The 18,672-nt window shown below is 34.9% G+C and overlaps 6 non-coding genes across 6 annotated transcripts; all 6 read right to left on the minus strand.

Moving 5' to 3' along the window:
- Positions 1-1,335: 1,335 nt before the first annotated feature.
- On the minus strand, positions 1,336-1,409 carry TRNAI-AAU (transfer RNA isoleucine (anticodon AAU)). Its single transcript has one exon. It is a non-coding gene; the product is annotated as a tRNA-Ile (tRNA).
- A 1,592-nt stretch (positions 1,410-3,001) lies between these two features.
- TRNAI-AAU (transfer RNA isoleucine (anticodon AAU)) lies at positions 3,002-3,075 on the minus strand. The gene has a single exon. It is a non-coding gene; the product is annotated as a tRNA-Ile (tRNA).
- A 1,585-nt stretch (positions 3,076-4,660) lies between these two features.
- TRNAI-AAU (transfer RNA isoleucine (anticodon AAU)) lies at positions 4,661-4,734 on the minus strand. The gene has a single exon. It is a non-coding gene; the product is annotated as a tRNA-Ile (tRNA).
- Positions 4,735-6,316: 1,582 nt separating this feature from the next.
- Positions 6,317-6,397, minus strand: TRNAI-AAU (transfer RNA isoleucine (anticodon AAU)). The gene has a single exon. It is a non-coding gene; the product is annotated as a tRNA-Ile (tRNA).
- Positions 6,398-7,984: 1,587 nt separating this feature from the next.
- Positions 7,985-8,058, minus strand: TRNAI-AAU (transfer RNA isoleucine (anticodon AAU)). The gene has a single exon. It is a non-coding gene; the product is annotated as a tRNA-Ile (tRNA).
- Positions 8,059-17,371: 9,313 nt separating this feature from the next.
- Positions 17,372-17,445, minus strand: TRNAI-AAU (transfer RNA isoleucine (anticodon AAU)). The gene has a single exon. It is a non-coding gene; the product is annotated as a tRNA-Ile (tRNA).
- Between the last annotated feature and the right edge of the window lie 1,227 nt (positions 17,446-18,672).

Consider the following 18,672-nt stretch of genomic DNA (forward strand, 5'->3'; position numbering starts at 1 on the left):
TCTAAGCAAAATCAATCTAAAAAATCTAATACACAATTTTTAATTGTAAATTTACAGATTGTTGAAAAAGATAATCCCATGATGTAATCCATTATGTATTAAATATAGTATGTTTTACCAAGTTGTGTATGAATAACTTTTAACACAAAAAAATATATATTGGGGAAGTAGCTTAATGTGCCCATTGGAAATAAAGAATGCTAGCCCATTTTGGAATGCAAAGCTTAAGAAAATACAAACTTCAATCCATAGGAAAGCACTTTTTATTCAGTCTACATTCTGTAATCATTCTATAGCTTAATTTACAAATTGTTATGCCATTATCAGACTTAACTCACAAGAGACTTTCATCCTTGGTCTATAAAAAAGGCAGTCCTCTGTTATAAAGCTTGAAACAATTGTAAGTGGCTGATATGCAAATATGGAAATACAGAAAAACTGTCAATTCAATGCTAGGATAACATAAGGGGTGATGCTCCAACTGAAATTGGTCCTAGGCATTTAGGTTTCTAGTATCTATCTTCTCCTTTAAAAAATAGGTTACTTTTTATATATTATCATTGGTTTTGGACAAATATTCTACATAATACCTATTGCATCCCTGAGCTTATTAGAAACTTGAAATAATATATATAAAGTATTGAATTTCTTTTCTTTGCATTTAAAAGATGAGCGCACTTCAGTAGATGCCATTGCTCAGGTGACGGTTCCATGGTGTAATTGTTAGCACCCTGGACTTTGAATCTAGTCATCTGAGTTCATATCTCGTGGGAGCTAACATTGTTTATTTTCCTTTGTTCAAAGCTCCATTTTCATTCAATGTATGAGTATTGCAAATCTTCATTTAAAATTCATATAAATTCCATCATCTTCAGTGGTGTCCTTTGTTTAAACTCATTTTTAAACTTATCAAATCAGAAGTATGTCAAATATTTGGAAATAAGAAAAGATGCAATAAGAATGCAGAGATCCATTGCTTGTACTCTGGTCTTTAGAAATTCTCCATTTTTTTTACTTCAGTGTGCACTAATGAGAGGGGAGCACATATCTTCTTCTTCTTCTTTTAGTAACACCTAGTGCCCTCTATGTTTGAGCAGCAATATAATAACTGATTAATTTGCCCTTGCATATCTTAGTTATGCCATATTGCTTGATTTGAGACAAAAGTCACTGAGCCATGTAGAGAAAAATCTTCATCAGCCAAAGGATGACACTCCCACTGGCTTCTGATAAGTATTTGAAGAGATTTTGTGATATATGTGTCTATGATGTTTTCAAGTATTCATGCACTCCACCGATGAGCTTATTCCATTCTTGTCCATCAAGAAAAGCAAATGGCCCATACGGGGATCGAACCCGTAACCTTGGCGTTATTAGCACCACGCTCTAACCAACTGAGCTAACAGGCCACAGATATTGCTGCCAGCAAACACAAAACTGGCAAATGTACCTCAAAGCACAGATCATATTTTGTTTTTATAGCATTTCATTTTTAAAAAAAAAAGCTTAAGCCATAGAGTCACTTGAAGCATGGGTATCATAAAAATGCTCCAGATTCTTTCCACATTACAAAATAAAAATAAATATTAGATAGGATAATAACAAAGATTAAGGCATCTAGTAATAGTATAAAAATGGACAATTTAGACTAGGAGTATATGCAAATCTAAGCAAAATCAATCTAAAAAATCTAATACACAATTTTTAATTGTAAATTTACAGATTGTTGAAAAAGATAATCCCATGATGTAATCCATTATGTATTAAATTAAGTATGTTTTACCAAGTTGTGTATGAATAACTTTTAACACAAAAAAATATATATTGGGGAAGTAGCTTAATGTGCCCATTGGAAATAAAGAATGCTAGCCCATTTTGGAATGCAAAGCTTAAGAAAATACAAACTTTAATCCATAGGAAAGCACTTTTTATTCAGTCTACACTCTGTAATCATACTATAGCTTAATTTACTAATTGTGATGTCATTATCAGACTTAACTCACAAGAGACTTTCATCCTTGGTCTATAAAAAAGGCAGTCCTCTGTTACAAAGCTTGAAACAATTGTAAGTGGCTGATATGCAAATATGGAAATACAGAAAAACTGTCAATTCAATGCTAGGATAACATAAGGGGTGATGCTCCAACTGAAATTGGTCCTAGGCATTTAGGTTTCTAGTATCTGTCTTCTCCTTTAAAAAATAGGTTACTTTTTATATATTATCATTGGTTTTGGACAAATATTCTACATAATACCTATTGCATCCCTGAGCTTATTAGAAACTTGAAATAATATATATAAAGTATTGAATTTCTTTTCTTTGCATTTAAAAGATGAGCGCACTTCAGTAGATGCCATTGCTCAGGTGAGGGTTCCATGGTGTAATTGTTAGCACCCTGGACTTTGAATCTAGTCATCTGAGTTCATATCTCGTGGGAGCTAACATTGTTTATTTTCCTTTTGTTCAAAGCTCCATTTTCATTCAATGTATGAGTATTGCAAATCTTCATTTAAAATTCATATAAATTCCATCATCTTCAGTGGTGTCCTTTGTTTAAACTCATTTTTAAACTTATCAAATCAGAAGTATGTCAAATATTTGGAAATAAGAAAAGATGCAATAAGAATGCAGAGATCCATTACTTGTGCTCTGGTCTTTAGAAATTCTCAATTTTTTTTACTTCAGTGTGCACTAATGAGAGGGGAGCACATATCTTCTTCTTCTTCTTTTAGTAACACCTAGTGCCCGCTATGTTTGAGCAGCAATATAATAACTGATTAATTTGCCCTTGCATATCTTAGTTATGCCATATTGCTTGATTTGAGACAAAAGTCACTGAGCCATGTAGAGAAAAATCTTCATCAGCCAAAGGATGACACTCCCACTGGCTTCTGATAAGTATTTGAAGATATTTTGTGATATATGTGTCTATGATGTTTTCAAGTATTCATGCACTCCACCGATGAGCTTATTCCATTCTTGTCCATCAAGAAAAGCAAATGACCCATACGGGGATCGAACCCGTAACCTTGGCGTTATTAGCACCATGCTCTAACCAACTGAGCTAACAGGCCACAGATATTGCTGCCAGCAAACACAAAACTGGCAAATGTACCTCAAAGCACAGATCATATTTTGTTTTTATAGCATTTCATTTTTCAAAAAAAAGATTAAGCCATAGAGTCACTTGAAGCATGGGTATCATAAAAATGCTCCAGTTTCTTTTCACATTACAAAATAAAAATAAATATTAGATAGGATAATAACAAAGATTAAGGCATCTAGTAATAGTATAAAAATGGACAATTTAGACAAGGAGTATATGCAAATCTAAGCAAAATCAATCTAAAAAATCTAATACACAATTTTTAATTGTAAATTTACAGATTGTTGAAAAAGATAATCCCATGATGTAATCCATTATGTATTAAATATAGTATGTTTTACCAAGTTGTGTATGAATAACTTTTAACACAAAAAAATATATATTGGGGAAGTAGCTTAATGTGCCCATTGGAAATAAAGAATGCTAGCCCATTTTGGAATGCAAAGCTTAAGAAAATACAAACTTTAATCCATAGGAAAGCACTTTTTATTCAGTCTACACTCTGTAATCATACTATAGCTTAATTTACAAATTGTGAAGTCATTATCAGACTTAACTCACAAGAGACTTTCATCCTTGGTCTATAAAAAAGGCAGTCCTCTGTTATAAAGCTTGAAACAATTGTAAGTGGCTGATATGCAAATATGGAAATACAGAATAACTGTCAATTCAATGCTAGGATAACATAAGGGGTGATGCTCCAACTGAAATTGGGCCTAGGCATTTAGGTTTCTAGTATCTATCTTCTTCTTTAAAAAATAGGTTACTTTTTATATATTATCATTGGGTTTGGACAAATATTCTACATAATACCTATTGCATCCCTGAGCTTATTAGAAACTTGAAATAATATATATAAAGTATTGAATTTCTTTTCTTTGCATTTAAAAGATGAGTGCACTTCAGTAGATGCCATTGCTCAGGTGAGGGTTCCATGGTGTAATTGTTAGCACCCTGGACTTTGAATCTAGTAATCTGAGTTCATATCTCGTGGGAGCTAACATTGTTTATTTTCCTTTTGTTCAAAGCTCCATTTTCATTCAATGTATGAGTATTGCAAATCTTCATTTAAAATTCATATAAATTCCATCATCTTCAGTGGTGTCCTTTGTTTAAACTCATTTTTAAACTTATCAAATCAGAAGTATGTCAAATATTTGGAAATAAGAAAAGATGCAATAAGAATGCAGAGATCCATTACTTGTGCTCTGGTCTTTAGAAATTCTCAATTTTTTTTACTTCAGTGTGCACTAATGAGAGGGGAGCACATATCTTCTTCTTCTAGTAACACCTAGTGCCCTCTATGTTTGAGCAGCAATATAATAACTGATTAATTTGCCCTTGCATATCTTAGTTATGCCATATTGCTTGATTTAAGACAAAAGTCACTGAGCCATGTAGAGAAAAATCTTCATCAGTCAAAGGATGACACTCCCACTGGCTTCTGATATGTATTTGAAGAGATTTTGTGATATATGTGTCTATGATGTTTTCAAGTATTCATGCACTCCACCGATGAACTTATTCCATTCTTGTCCATCAAGAAAAGCAAATGGCCCATACGGGGATCGAACCCATGACCTTGGCGTTATTAGCACCACGCTCTAACCAACTGAGCTAACCGGCCACAGATATTACTGCAAGCAAACACAAAACTGGCAAATGTACCTCAAAGCACAGATCATATTTTGTTTTTATAGCATTTCATTTTTCAAAAAAAAGCTTAAGCCATAGAGTCACTTGAAGCATGGTTATCATAAAAATGCTCCAGTTTCTTTCCACATTACAAAATAAAAATAAATATTAGATAGGATAATAACAAAGATTAAGGCATCTACTAATAGTATAAAAATAGACAATTTAGACAAGGAGTATATGCAAATCTAAGCAAAATCAATCTAAAAAAATCTAATACACAATTTTTAATTGTAAATTTAAAGATTGTTGAAAAAGATAATCCCATGATGTAATCCATTATGTATTAAATATAGTATGTTTTACCAAGTTGTGTATGAATAACTTTTAACACAAAAAAATATATATTGGGGAAGTAGCTTAATGTGCCCATTGGAAATAAAGAATGCTAGCCCATTTTGGAATGCAAAGCTTAAGAAAATACAAACTTCAATCCATAGGAAAGCACTTTTTATTCAGTCTACACTCTGTAATCATTCTATAGCTTAATTTACAAATTGTTATGCCATTATCAGACTTAACTCACAAGAGACTTTCATCCTTGGTCTATAAAAAAGGCAGTCCTCTGTTATAAAGCTTGAAACAATTGTAAGTGGCTGATATGCAAATATGGAAATACAGAAAAACTGTCAATTCAATGCTAGGATAACATAAGGGGTGATGCTCCAACTGAAATTGGTCCTAGGCATTTAGGTTTCTAGTATCTATCTTCTCCTTTAAAAAATAGGTTACTTTTTATATATTATCATTGGTTTTGGACAAATATTCTACATAATACCTATTGCATCCCTGAGCTTATTAGAAACTTGAAATAATATATATAAAGTATTGAATTTCTTTTCTTTGCATTTAAAAGATGAGTGCACTTCAGTAGATGCCATTGCTCAGGTGAGGGTTCCATGGTGTAATTGTTAGCACCCTGGACTTTGAATCTAGTAATCTGAGTTCATATCTCGTGGGAGCTAACATTGTTTATTTTCCTTTTGTTCAAAGCTCCATTTTCATTCAATGTATGAGTATTGCAAATCTTCATTTAAAATTCATATAAATTCCATCATCTTCAGTGGTGTCCTTTGTTTAAACTCATTTTTAAACTTATCAAATCAGAAGTATGTCAAATATTTGGAAATAAGAAAAGATGCAATAAGAATGCAGAGATCCATTACTTGTGCTCTGGTCTTTAGAAATTCTCCATTTTTTTTACTTCAGTGTGCACTAATGAGAGGGGAGCACATATCTTCTTCTTCTTCTAGTAACACCTAGTGCCCTCTATGTTTGAGCAGCAATATAATAACTGATTAATTTGCCCTTGCATATCTTAGTTATGCCATATTGCTTGATTTAAGACAAAAGTCACTGAGCCATGTAGAGAAAAATCTTCATCAGTCAAAGGATGACACTCCCACTGGCTTCTGATATGTATTTGAAGAGATTTTGTGATATATGTGTCTATGATGTTTTCAAGTATTCATGCACTCCACCGATGAACTTATTCCATTCTTGTCCATCAAGAAAAGCAAATAGCCCATACGGGGATCGAACCCATGACCTTGGCGTTATTAGCACCACGCTCTAACCAACTGAGCTAACCTGCCACAGATATTACTGCAAGCAAACACAAAACTGGCAAATGTACCTCAAAGCACAGATCATATTTTGTTTTTATAGCATTTCATTTTTCAAAAAAAAGCTTAAGCCATAGAGTCACTTGAAGCATGGGTATCATAAAAATGCTCCAGTTTCTTTCCACATTACAAAATAAAAATAAATATTAGATAGGATAATAACAAAGATTAAGGCATCTAGTAATAGTATAAAAATAGACAATTTAGACTAGGAGTATATGCAAATCTAAGCAAAATCAATCTAAAAAATCTATTACACAATTTTTAATTGTAAATTTAAAGATTGTTGAAAAAGATAATCCCAGGATGTAATCCATTATGTATTAAATTTAGTATGTTTTACCAAGTTGTGTATGAATAACTTTTAGCACAAAAAAATATATATTGGGGAAGTAGCTTAATGTGCCCATTGGAAATAAAGAATGCTAGCCCATTTTGGAATGCAAAGCTTAAGAAAATACAAACTTCAATCCATAGGAAAGCACTTTTTATTCAGTCTACACTCTGTAATCATTCTATAGCTTAATTTACAAATTGTTATGCCATTATCAGACTTAACTCACAAGAGACTTTCATCCTTGGTCTATAAAAAAGGCAGTCCTCTGTTATAAAGCTTGAAACAATTGTAAGTGGCTGATATGCAAATATGGAAATACATAAAAACTATCAATTCAATGCTAGGATAACATAAGGGGTGATGCTCCAACTGAAATTGGTCCTAGGCATTTAGGTTTCTAGTATCTATCTTCTCCTTTAAAAAATAGGTTACTTTTTATATATTATCATTGGTTTTGGACAAATATTCTACATAATACCTATTGCATCCCTGAGCTTATTAGAAACTTGAAATAATATATATAAAGTATTGAATTTCTTTTCTTTGCATTTAAAAGATGAGCGCACTTCAGTAGATGCCATTGCTCAGGTGAGGGTTCCATGGTGTAATTGTTAGCACCCTGGACTTTGAATCTAGTCATCTGAGTTCATATCTCGTGGGAGCTAACATTGTTTATTTTCCTTTGTTCAAAGCTCCATTTTCATTCAATGTATGAGTATTGCAAATCTTCATTTAAAATTCATATAAATTCCATCATCTTCAGTGGTGTCCTTTGTTTAAACTCATTTTTAAACTTATCAAATCAGAAGTATGTCAAATATTTGGAAATAAGAAAAGATGCAATAAGAATGCAGAGATCCATTGCTTGTACTCTGGTCTTTAGAAATTCTCCATTTTTTTTACTTCAGTGTGCACTAATGAGAGGGGAGCACATATCTTCTTCTTCTTCTGGTAACACCTAGTGCCCTCTATGTTTGAGCAGCAATATAATAACTGATTAATTTGCCCTTGCATATCTTAGTTATGCCATATTGCTTGATTTAAGACAAAAGTCACTGAGCCATGTAGAGAAAAATCTTCATCAGTCAAAGGATGACACTCCCACTGGCTTCTGATATGTATTTGAAGAGATTTTGTGATATATGTGTCTATGATGTTTTCAAGTATTCATGCACTCCACCGATGAACTTATTCCATTCTTGTCCATCAAGAAAAGCAAATGGCCCATACGGGGATCGAACCCATGACCTTGGCGTTATTAGCACCACGCTCTAACCAACTGAGCTAACCTGCCACAGATATTACTGCAAGCAAACACAAAACTGGCAAATGTACCTCAAAGCACAGATCATATTTTGTTTTTATAGCATTTCATTTTTCAAAAAAAAGCTTAAGCCATAGAGTCACTTGAAGCATGGGTATCATAAAAATGCTCCAGTTTCTTTCCACATTACAAAATAAAAATAAATATTAGATAGGATAATAACAAAGATTAAGGCATCTAGTAATAGTATAAAAATAGACAATTAGACTAGGAGTATATGCAAATCTAAGCAAAATCAATCTAAAAAATCTATTACACAATTTTTAATTGTAAATTTAAAGATTGTTGAAAAAGATAATCCCAGGATGTAATCCATTATGTATTAAATTTAGTATGTTTTACCAAGTTGTGTATGAATAACTTTTAGCACAAAAAAATATATATTGGGGAAGTAGCTTAATGTACTAAAAAAAATGTGATGGACGAACTCCAAGCGCTGCTATGAACCGGAACTCCTTGTGTCTGAAAAACCCTCGAAGGAAACAGAATACACAATATCCTTATGGAAACTTCAGCATACGGTTATTCACTTGAGATATCCTTCAATGACTGACCTTTATTATAGGCCCTATATTCACATAAGGGTATCTTTGTCTTCTATTAAATACACCGCAATCACATCATCTATGGTATATCGCTTATTGGAATAAAGCTCACCTTTATGATAAGCCCTATGTACATCCAAAGGTATCTTTAACGAATCCGCCCACACTGGGATCTTTCAGTGGTCTTGTAAGTACATCCACAACCTCACGATAGATTAAAACTCCATCAGTCCGTTTTAGATAAAAAAGTTCTGATTTTCTTTAATTTTTTCAAACAATTAAAAATCTTAAAAATCCATACAGAAAATGGAGGCACCCAATAAACTGAGCCGGCAGGATCACTTCCACTCACACCCCTAAGATGGAACTAGGGGAATAGGTACAAACCAACAAGGATCAGGGTATAAAGCCAATCCGGAGGATGTCCTAGTGAGCGGTCAGATACAGCCGGGGGTCCTCTACAGCAAACACCAACGCGTTTCGGATCTCTATCCTTCCTCAGGGTGTGATGGTGGAAGTAATCCCCTCGGCCTTTTATACCCACTATCCATATCACATGACAGGTTTAGCCAATACGATTACTCCATCCTAAAAATCATACATTTCTATATGGTTATATACATTCTAATCTATTACCATTATGTAATTACCCACATTAAAATATGTATATAAATTAAAAACGAAAATATATCAAGATAATAATAAAAAACCTTAATTCATATTCAATTGGTTAACACTAAAGTGAGGCTGTGATTCCATCTCCAATATTATTGCCCATAAATATAATCCTGATCCTGGATTAATATGTCCAAGTTTTAACAGAGTTCATTCCACCTTCTCTAAATCCCATAAGTCTCTGCGGTTCGTTGCTATGGAAACCGCACGTGTGTCCGTTATCATTCACAGCTCAGCTGAGATCATTCACTTTCATCCGGACTTCCGCCCCCTCAGAGCTTCCGGCTTCCGCCTTGCGTTCCTCATACTTTTTGGTCTATGACACGCTTGTCCTAACCGGATGTCTTAGCTGCGATACATCACATCCGGTTTCTGGAACGCATACCGGAAGTCCATAATTTGCCGAGGTGGAACGCATATCGCTATGCCAGTCTCCCCAGTGAAGTACATGGAGAAAAATAAACATCCATTAGTTGTGTCATCTTCGTACATAGTTCAAATACACAGGGATCGCTCAATACACATCATATAATATTAGAGGTAAATCGTATCAAAGAAACCATTTAGTCTCGAAATCCATATTGAGACCCCTTGGATGCAATGTTTTTAATTCGAAGATTTTCCTCATCTCCGCTCTCGCCAACCTATCCTCCTCGTCCTTCCTACGCCAATTAGGATTTATACCCATAATAGCACAGAAACTAGCAAGATGGTTAGTATCACATTTATGTGTGTTCTTAAAATGTAATGAAACATTATGGGTTTCCATCCCTTTTTTAATGTTACGGATGTGTTCGGCCATACGTACTTTCAAAGCCCTAGTAGTACGTCCAACATACTGCGACCCACAAGTACATTCGAGCAAATATACCACATATTTAGTTGAACATGTTAAAAATTCTTTAATAGGGAAAGTTTGTTTAGTTTGACTAGATGTGTACTCAGTGATTTTATTTCTCTTATCACCACAGGTTCTGCACATGATACATGTGCCACATCTATAGAACCCTTTTGATTTAATTCTAGTCTGCATCCTGGGGACAGCTATCACACTGCTCACAATATTATCCCGCAGGTTTTTTGCTTTTCTATATATAAATCTGGGCCTATCGGAAATGTATTCTTTCAATACCGGATCTCTAACGAGGATATCCCAATGTTTGCCTACAATTTTTTCCACTTGTCTATATTGGCTATTATAGCCAGTGATGAAACTCACCTCGTTATTACCTTTATTGTTTTTGTTTCTTACTTTCCTTAAACAAGAAACTCTATCTAATTCGGCTCCTGTTTCTCTGGCCTTCCTTACTATCCCTGGATCATATCCCTTCTCCGAGGGGATTACTTCCACCATCACACCCTGAGGAAGGATAGAGATCCGAAACGCGTTGGTGTTTGCTGTAGAGGACCCCCGGCTGTATCTGACCGCTCACTAGGACATCCTCCGGATTGGCTTTATACCCTGATCCTTGTTGGTTTGTACCTATTCCCCTAGTTCCATCTTAGGGGTGTGAGTGGAAGTGATCCTGCCGGCTCAGTTTATTGGGTGCCTCCATTTTCTGTATGGATTTTTAAGATTTTTAATTGTTTGAAAAAATTAAAGAAAATCAGAACTTTTTTATCTAAAACGGACTGATGGAGTTTTAATCTATCATGAGGTTGTGGATGTACTTACAAGACCACTGAAAGATCCCAGTGTGGGCGGATTCGTTAAAGATACCTTTGGATGTACATAGGGCTTATCATAAAGGTGAGCTTTATTCCAATAAGCGATATACCATAGATGATGTGATTGCGGTGTATTTAATAGAAGACAAAGATACCCTTATGTGAATATAGGGCCTATAATAAAGGTCAGTCATTGAAGGATATCTCAAGTGAATAACCATATGCTGAAGTTTCCATAAGGATATTGTGTATTCTGTTTCCTTCGAGGGTTTTTCAGACACAAGGAGTTCCGGTTCATAGCAGCGCTTGGAGTTCATCCATCATTTTTTTTAGTAGCTAGAAAAGAAGTGGTGTTCTTTGGGACGTGTTTTCAAGCTGTGGCTAGGGCGCAAGTCATTGTTTCATTTTCTTTAATTTGTATCTCACACCATATAACTGTGTCTTGCTGCCTACATTATGTTTTCACATAGAGCCAATAGACAGGCTCAAGTTGATTGTCTCTTTAAGGAAAAAAGAGATGTAGGTCTGATGGATAACAACTTAGAGGAAGTAATGTTCAAATTAGAGAAGTTACTCATAAAGGAGAGTAAAATTTGGTGGGAAATAGCTTTTCTGGAAAAGTATTGCTCAGAAGGTTTAGTACCTAAAGGTTTAAGGATTACCAAGGAACCCTCATTTAATGAAGAACTACCCAACTTCAGAGAGGAGTGGCAAAAGATACTAGATGGTTGTTCATATTCCCTCATGCAATTGATCATGGGGGAAAAAGGTAAAATCCTGAAAGGTTTGGAAGAAGAAATCACCATCTTGAGATCTCTTGTAGAACCCTTTTCAGAACTTGGGGATTTCAAAGAAATGGAAGAATGTATTGTGAGGAAAATGGAAAAAAATGAAAGGGAAATAAAAGAAAAGAAACGTAAAAAATACTTTAGAGATGTTGAGGAAGTAAAAAATAGATGTGAGGAAAGGTCATCTAAATTTGAACAAAAAGATAAGAAGAGAGAAGATGACATATCAAGTAAACAAAAGTATGATAGGAGCTTACGTACAGAACAGGAGAGGAATGGAGGGTATACAAGAAAGATAGAAAACAACAGATATTACCCTGACCGTAGAGGCCCAATTAGGAATCGTTATGACAATAGAGGATACCAACAAGAAAGAAGAAGGGATAGAAGTCCCTATACGGTAGACAAGAGGGATAGATTATGGAGGGACATTAGATATCAGGGGGATCCCGACCAAAGAAGTAGACATGAAGGTGAACATCTGACCCCCAGGGAGGATCATAATTGGGATAACTCTAGGCCTAAAAATCATTTTTTAGGAGTAAGAGAGAGAGGACTAAAAAGATGGAGGTGAGAAATGGTAACCTTAGGAAAAGAGGGAAGAGAGGGGGGAAATTGAAATCGTATAGTTTGAAAAAGAGACTAAAATTAAAAGAAAGGGATGAGGAAAAGATGGTAGATGGTGTATTGGAGGAGAGTGGAGAACAGACTTGTATCCCAGATACCCCTAAAAAGAGCACTCAAATATACAATTTAAGTAATTATAAGTTAACATCACAGGAAGAAGAAGTCCTTAAAAAGGGTCTTAAATTTGCCCCATCTAACCGTTGTGATAAATTCGATGTATATGTCGATGTGGAGAGGTTTGTCAGACGCCTAACGCTAAAAAGGTATTTTGATGAGAGACCTGAACAAACCATCCCACAAATTGAAGGGGAGGTTAAATTAAAACGTAAATCCACCTTTTACCCCAAACATAAAAAGGGGAGTTTCATTGAGGCATTCGAGAAATCTGTTAAAAGTGACCTGGAGAGTATTCAATTGAAACCAAATAGGAAAATGAATCTTACTAAGGGAGAACGAAATGCCATTAAAACCCTCAGAGAAAACAAAGATATAGTAGTAAAGCCTGCGGATAAGGGGGGTAGTATTGTTATAATGAATTTAGAGGATTACAATGCAGAAATCTTTAGACAGTTACAGGAAGAAGCCACTTATAAAAAATTAAGGGGAAATCCTAGTTCAGCAACAGAAGAAAAACTGCAAGTTTTTCTAGCTCTATATATGTCTAAAGGTATAATAACAAAAGAGGATTGTGAGTTTATTACAATTATAAATCCGTCCATACCAGTACTTTATGCACTTCCTAAAGTGCATAAAAATAAAGAAAAACCACCAGGACGACCCATAGTGGCTGGGACGAACTCTTCACTGTCCAACTTATCAATGTTTATAGATAAAATTCTACAACCCATAGTCAAATCCACCCGGTCTTATCTTAAAGACTCAATTGACATTATTAACAAACTTATGGAAATTGCGTGGCAACCTGGTCACTTATTAGTCACAGCAGATGTGACCTCATTATATACAATTATAACACATGAGTATGGATTGGAGGCCACTAAATTCTTTTTAGATAAACAGGATATGCAGGAGGATATGAAGGAGTTTATTGTGGAGGGTACTTCGCTTATTTTGAGAAATAATTTTTTTTGGTTCCATGATTCCTTTTATTTACAGTTAACCGGTACAGCAATGGGCACCAGGCTGGCGCCGAGCTATGCTAATCTTTTTATGGCCCTTTGGGAAGAAAATTCCGTATGGAAGGGTCATGAGCATAGCGCCAGCCTGGTGTCATGGTACCGGTATATTGATGATGTTGTATTTGTGTGGGGAGGTGACCGTAGCTCACTGGACTCCTTCTGCACACATCTAAATGACAATAAATACAACATCCAGCTCACTTTTAATATAAGTGAAATTGAAGTCAATTTCCTTGATTTAAGGATTTATATAGATGATGGGAACATTAAAACCAGTAATTATGGTAAAGATACAGACTGTAACTCATTTATTGAATTCAATAGCAACCATCATGCGAATTGGCTGCGCAGCATACCTATAAGTCAGTTCCATCGAGTTCGAAGAAATTGTACGGATATAGAAATCTATGAACAACATGCAAATGTTTTACAAGAACAATTTTTGGAGAAGGGATATGATCCAGGGATAGTAAGGAAGGCCAGAGAAACAGGAGCCGAATTAGATAGAGTTTCTTGTTTAAGGAAAGTAAGAAACAAAAACAATAAAGGTAATAACGAGGTAAGTTTCATCACTGGCTATAATAGCCAATATAGACAAGTGGAAAAAATTGTAGGCAAACATTGGGATATCCTCGTTAGAGATCCGGTATTGAAAGAATACATTTCCGATAGGCCCAGATTTATATATAGAAAAGCAAAAAACCTGCGGGATAATATTGTGAGCAGTGTGATAGCTGTCCCCAGGATGCAGACTAGAATTAAATCAAAAGGGTTCTATAGATGTGGCACATGTATCATGTGCAGAACCTGTGGTGATAAGAGAAATAAAATCACTGAGTACACATCTAGTCAAACTAAACAAACTTTCCCTATTAAAGAATTTTTAACATGTTCAACTAAATATGTGGTATATTTGCTCGAATGTACTTGTGGGTCGCAGTATGTTGGACGTACTACTAGGGCTTTGAAAGTACGTATGGCCGAACACATCCGTAACATTAAAAAAGGGATGGAAACCCATAATGTTTCATTACATTTTAAGAACACACATAAATGTGATACTAACCATCTTGCTAGTTTCTGTGCTATTATGGGTATAAATCCTAATTGGCGTAGGAAGGACGAGGAGGATAGGTTGGCGAGAGCGGAGATGAGGAAAATCTTCGAATTAAAAACATTGCATCCAAGGGGTCTCAATATGGATTTCGAGACTAAATGGTTTCTTTGATACGATTTACCTCTAATATATGATGTGTATTGAGCGATCCCTGTGTATTTGAACTATGTACGAAGATGACACAACTAATGGATGTTTATTTTTCTCCATGTACTTCACTGGGGAGACTGGCATAGCGATATGCGTTCCACCTCGGCAAATTATGGACTTCCGGTATGCGTTCCAGAAACCGGATGTGATGTATCGCAGCTAAGACATCCGGTTAGGACAAGCGTGTCATAGACCAAAAAGTATGAGGAACGCAAGGCGGAAGCCGGAAGCTCTGAGGGGGCGGAAGTCCGGATGAAAGTGAATGATCTCAGCTGAGCTGTGAATGATAACGGACACACGTGCGGTTTCCATAGCAACGAACCGCAGAGACTTATGGGATTTAGAGAAGGTGGAATGAACTCTGTTAAAACTTGGACATATTAATCCAGGATCAGGATTATATTTATGGGCAATAATATTGGAGATGGAATCACAGCCTCACTTTAGTGTTAACCAATTGAATATGAATTAAGGTTTTTTATTATTATCTTGATATATTTTCGTTTTTAATTTATATACATATTTTAATGTGGGTAATTACATAATGGTAATAGATTAGAATGTATATAACCATATAGAAATGTATGATTTTTAGGATGGAGTAATCGTATTGGCTAAACCTGTCATGTGATATGGATAGTGGGTATAAAAGGCCGAGGGGATTACTTCCACCATCACACCCTGAGGAAGGATAGAGATCCGAAACGCGTTGGTGTTTGCTGTAGAGGACCCCCGGCTGTATCTGACCGCTCACTAGGACATCCTCCGGATTGGCTTTATACCCTGATCCTTGTTGGTTTGTACCTATTCCCCTAGTTCCATCTTAGGGGTGTGAGTGGAAGTGATCCTGCCGGCTCAGTTTATTGGGTGCCTCCATTTTCTGTATGGATTTTTAAGATTTTTAATTGTTTGAAAAAATTAAAGAAAATCAGAACTTTTTTATCTAAAATGGACTGATGGAGTTTTAATCTATCGTGAGGTTGTGGATGTACTTACAAGACCACTGAAAGATCCCAGTGTGGGCGGATTCGTTAAAGATACCTTTGGATGTACATAGGGCTTATCATAAAGGTGAGCTTTATTCCAATAAGCGATATACCATAGATGATGTGATTGCGGTGTATTTAATAGAAGACAAAGATACCCTTATGTGAATATAGGGCCTATAATAAAGGTCAGTCATTGAAGGGTATCTCAAGAGAATAACCGTATGCTGAAGTTTCCATAAGGATATTGTGTATTCTGTTTCCTTCGAGGGTTTTTCAGACACAAGGAGTTCCGGTTCATAGCAGCGCTTGGAGTTCGTCCATCATTTTTTTTAGTAGCTAGAAAAGAAGTGGTGTTCTTTGGGACGTGTTTTCAAGCTGCGGCTAGGGCGCAAGTCATTGTTTCATTTTCTTTAATAAGTAGCTTAATGTGCCCATTGGAAATAAAGAATGCTAGCCCATTTTGGAATGCAAAGCTTAAGAAAATACAAACTTCAATCCATAGGAAAGCACTTTTTATTCAGTCTACACTCTGTAATCATTCTATAGCTTAATTTACAAATTGTTATGCCATTATCAGACTTAACTCACAAGAGACTTTCATCCTTGGTCTATAAAAAAGGCAGTCCTCTGTTATAAAGCTTGAAACAATTGTAAGTGGCTGATATGCAAATATGGAAATACATAAAAACTGTCAATTCAATGCTAGGATAACATAAGGGGTGATGCTCCAACTGAAATTGGTCCTAGGCATTTAGGTTTCTAGTATCTATCTTCTCCTTTAAAAAATAGGTTACTTTTTATATATTATCATTGGTTTTGGACAAATATTCTACATAATACCTATTGCATCCCTGAGCTTATTAGAAACTTGAAATAATATATATAAAGTATTGAATTTCTTTTCTTTGCATTTAAAAGATGAGCGCACTTCAGTAGATGCTATTGCTCAGGTGAGGGTTCCATGGTGTAATTGTTAGCACCCTGGACTTTGAATCTAGTCATCTGAGTTCATATCTCGTGGGAGCTAACATTGTTTATTTTCCTTTGTTCAAAGCTCCATTTTCATTCAATGTATGAGTATTGCAAATCTTCATTTAAAATTCATATAAATTCCATCATCTTCAGTGGTGTCCTTTGTTTAAACTCATTTTTAAACTTATCAAATCAGAAGTATGTCAAATATTTGGAAATAAGAAAAGATGCAATAAGAATGCAGAGATCCATTGCTTGTACTCTGGTCTTTAGAAATTCTCCATTTTTTTTACTTCAGTGTGCACTAATGAGAGGGGAGCACATATCTTCTTCTTCTTCTTTTAGTAACACCTAGTGCCCTCTATGTTTGAGCAGCAATATAATAACTGATTAATTTGCCCTTGCATATCTTAGTTATGCCATATTGCTTGATTTGAGACAAAAGTCACTGAGCCATGTAGAGAAAAATCTTCATCAGCCAAAGGATGACACTCCCACTGGCTTCTGATAAGTATTTGAAGAGATTTTGTGATATATGTGTCTATGATGTTTTCAAGTATTCATGCACTCCACCGATGAGCTTATTCCATTCTTGTCCATCAAGAAAAGCAAATGGCCCATACAGGGATCGAACCCGTAACCTTGGCGTTATTAGCACCACGCTCTAACCAACTGAGCTAACAGGCCACAGATATTGCTGCCAGCAAACACAAAACTGGCAAATATACCTCAAAGCACAGATCATATTTTGTTTTTATAGCATTTCATTTTTCAAAAAAAAGCTTAAGCCATAGAGTCACTTGAAGCATGGGTATCATAAAAATGCTCCAGTTTCTTTCCACATTACAAAATAAAAATAAATATTAGATAGGATAATAACAAAGATTAAGGCATCTAGTAATAGTATAAAAATGGACAATTTAGACTAGGAGTATATGCAAATCTAAGCAAAATCAATCTAAAAAATCTAATACACAATTTTTAATTGTAAATTTACAGATTGTTGAAAAAGATAATCCCATGATGTAATCCATTATGTATTAAATATAGTATGTTTTACCAAGTTGTGTATGAATAACTTTTAACACAAAAAAATATATATTGGGGAAGTAGCTTAATGTGCCCATTGGAAATAAAGAATGCTAGACCATTTCGGAATGCAAAGCTTAAGAAAATACAAACTTCAATCCATAGGAAAGCACTTTTTATTCAGTCTACACTCTGTAATCATTCTATAGCTTAATTTACAAATTGTTATGTCATTATCAGACTTAACTCACAAGAGACTTTCATCCTTGGTCTATAAAAAAGGCAGTCCTCTGTTATAAAGCTTGAAACAATTGTAAGTGGCTGATATGCAAATATGGAAATACAGAAAAACTGTCTATTCAATGCTAGGATAACATAAGGGGTGATGCTCCAACTGAAATTGGTCCTAGGCATTTAGGTTTCTAGTATCTATCTTCTCCTTTAAAAAATAGGTTACTTTTTATATATTATCATTGGTTTTGGACAAATATTCTACATAATACCTATTGCATCCCTGAGCTTATTAGAAACTTGAAATAATATATATAAAGTATTGAATTTCTTTTCTTTGCATTTAAAAGATGAGCGCACTTCAGTAGATGCCATTGCTCAGGTGAGGGTTCCATGGTGTAATTGTTAGCACCCTGGACTTTGAATCTAGTCATCTGAGTTCATATCTCGTGGGAGCTAACATTGTTTATTTTCCTTTGTTCAAAGCTCCATTTTCATTCAATGTATGAGTATTGCAAATCTTCATTTAAAATTCATATAAATTCCAGCATCTTCAGTGGTGTCCTTTGTTTAAACTCATTTTTAAACTTATCAAATCAGTAGTATGTAAAATATTTGGAAATAAGAAAAGATGCAATAAGAATGCAGAGATCC

The sequence above is a fragment of the Pseudophryne corroboree genome, chromosome 11, assembly GCF_028390025.1.
Source record: "Pseudophryne corroboree isolate aPseCor3 chromosome 11, aPseCor3.hap2, whole genome shotgun sequence".
NCBI lineage: Eukaryota > Metazoa > Chordata > Amphibia > Anura > Myobatrachidae > Pseudophryne > Pseudophryne corroboree.